The 2,835-nt window shown below is 59.2% G+C and overlaps 1 long non-coding RNA gene across 1 annotated transcript; it reads right to left on the minus strand.

Moving 5' to 3' along the window:
* Nucleotides 1–1,298: 1,298 nt before the first annotated feature.
* Nucleotides 1,299–2,333, minus strand: LOC117833755 (uncharacterized). The gene is made up of 2 exons (XR_011898950.1): nt 1,634–2,333; nt 1,299–1,516 (listed from the first exon to the last, which is right to left on the minus strand). It is a non-coding gene; the product is annotated as an uncharacterized lncRNA (long non-coding RNA).
* Nucleotides 2,334–2,835: the final 502 nt, after the last annotated feature.

Consider the following 2,835-nt stretch of genomic DNA (forward strand, 5'->3'; position numbering starts at 1 on the left):
CTCTTGCTTATAGAGTTGCTTATAAGTTGCTTATGCATAAGCAAATAAGCAACTTTTGGGTTGCTTATAGTTGCTTATGGAGCACTTTTACTCCTCCTACCCTCATTCTCTCTCCTCTCTCCCCTTTCTCTCTTCTCTCTCCCGTCACCACTGCCTGGCGCCGCTTCCGCCGGCCGCCGGCACGCCGCCCGCCGCCGCTCCCGCCCGCCGGCCGCCTCCGCGCCACCCGCCGCCGCTCCCGTCCGCCCGCCGCCCGCGCGCCGCCCGCCTCCACGCCGCTCGCCGCCCGCTCCCGCCCGCGCGCCGCCGCTCCCGCCCGCTCGCCGCCCGCTCCCGCCCGCCCGCCGCAGCTCCCGCCCGCCCGCCGCCTCCGCGCCGCCCGCCGCCGCTCCCGCCCGCCCGCCGCCCGCTCACCGCCGGCCTTCGCGCCGCTCGCCGCCCGCTCCCACGCCACCCGCTGCCGCTCCCGCCCGCCCGCTGGATCTCGTTGCTCCTCCTCCCGCGCCGTCGCTGGATCTGGACGAGCGGAGGGGCGCCCGCTGTACGAATCGAGCCTTCGGCGCCCGTCGGGGGAGAAGCAGGCGGCGCGTCCAGTGGGCTCGAGCCCGCCGCCCATTTTCCATCTCGTCAGCTGCTCCCGCCCGCCGCCGCCGCTCCCACCCGCCTCCGTGCCGCGCACCCGCCGCCGGCCGCCCGCCGCTCGCACCCCGCCGCTGCCCAAACCAAGGGGTAGGAGCTGGGTCATTTCAGGGGTAGAGGAAAATGGGATGGCATGGGTAAATATGTCAATACCAATCATATAAGCAACCCAAACCAAACACCTAGACTTATAAATAAGCAACTACAATAAGCAACTTATAAATAAGCACCCATAACCAAACAGGCCCTTACTTCGTTTCACGTGAGATCGGCACCTTTTTTACTTTCCTGCACTCCTCCAACGTCTCCTTTCCCACTTTCCTATGTGCTTCAGCAACCTTTGCTCTTCCACAGTAATTTTTAACAGAAATTTGTGCTCCCACCAGTGTATTATATGCTATCTTCCATCTGGACGAGTTCATATCGATACATCGATGCACAACAGCGTGCAAATAGGTACAAATTGGTAGATCGGAAAGAATTCATTACTCTCAAACCGTACATCATTATACAGCCTCCTGTACATCCTGTACATCATTGTGCACTAAAAGAAATCAATCCTTTACAAATATACAAAATGAGCACACATAATATTAAAAAAAATCAACACTAACATATCAATCTTTCCATTGGCAATTTATAATTTGTGAACAAATCGGTAGAAAACAGCAGATGTTTGAGAATCATTTCAAACCTCGATTCGGCAGAATAATATGTCCATCAAGAGCTCGTTCAAAAAAAAACAATTCTAATCCAATAACAAAGCTTCAAACTTGATACATGGTGCAAACAAATAATAAAAAAGGTGAAAGCAAATCGTTGCTGCCAACAACCTCACCCTTGAGCGGCACGTACAACATCGCTCAAAGTATCTCCTCTGCAATGAACAAAGCATCTCCTCGATTGATCATAAGAAAAAAAAAAGAAAAGAACCAAGAAAGGGGAGGACACGCAAGATCAAGAACTCATGCCTTGGGGAGGAGAGGACGCTGACCTCTAGCACCGAGCGGGTGGGCAAGAAGCTTGCCGATGCGCCTCGCTGCCGGCAACTCCGAAGCTGAGGACTCCGTAATCCTGACCTCGACCACCACCTTGGCGGGCGTGCCGCCACCGCTCGCTGCAGGCCATCGGCTGGGGCTCGCCACGACCACTCGATGCACTGCGCTACCCCTTGTCCCAAGGGCCACCGGTCTGGGCATGGTGCGCAGCCGCCGCCTCCGCTCCCCCACCACCATCTCCACATATCTCCTCACCACGGGTCTCCGGCCGCCGCCGCCATGCACCTCGTGCTCCTTGAGGTTCCGCTCCGAGCTGGAATCCACGCGGCCACGCAACGACCTCACGACGCGCCGAGCCCCGGCGGCCTCACCCCTCGATGGCGCTCTAAGGGGCGCCCCTCCCCAGTGCTCGGCTCTCGTCGGATCTGGACACCGCACCGTTGGGACGGCCGTCGAAAGTCGAATCCAGCGCGACGCTGTCCTAGGTGCGGCAACAGGCAGCCGGATCCGACACGGCGAAGGGGCATGGGGGCGAGGCGTGCTACCCCGCCGGCTTTTCGCGTGACAATGGCAGTGGACCCGGAGCTGGACAACCATGGGGGAGCAACGGAATGACATACTTTGCTCTCGCTCCTGCCATAGCGCGTGGCGCGGGGGTGCTCGATGGCGCCGCCGCTCCTGTACCGCGCCAGGCTTCATCGCTCACTTCGTACGAGTTAATTAGCTTATTCTAAATATCATATATTTATTGACGGAGTTAGGCCCTGTTTGGCATGGCTCCAGCTTTAGGTGCAGCTGCTCCACTCCAGAACTCCAGGTGGATCCAGCTCCACTCCAAAACTTCAGAAATAAAATGGGGTGTTTGGCTAGATAGGTGCTCTTAGCTCCAAAAAAGACCGATTTCAGTGTAGATTGCCATTGTTGCCCCCCAATTCAAGCCCCACTTGTCATACGCCCCGACGAACAGCTGCGTGCCTGCCTCGAAGATACTGGCAGCGATGTCCTCGCCGTACACCACGGACGCGCTGCCGGGACCGCCACTGGCATCATCGGCCACGACGAGCTCGACGCGGAGCGCCCCTCCCTTGTCCACCGCGACGGCCCGGAGGACGGGCATATCTCCTGTGGGCGGCGACGGGGCCGGGTCGGCGGCGGGCTGTGCGGCCACGAGACCGGGGTGGCGACGGGTAGCGGGGCT

This window comes from Setaria viridis, chromosome 8 (genome assembly GCF_005286985.2).
Source record: "Setaria viridis chromosome 8, Setaria_viridis_v4.0, whole genome shotgun sequence".
Classification (NCBI taxonomy): Eukaryota; Viridiplantae; Streptophyta; class Magnoliopsida; order Poales; family Poaceae; genus Setaria; species Setaria viridis.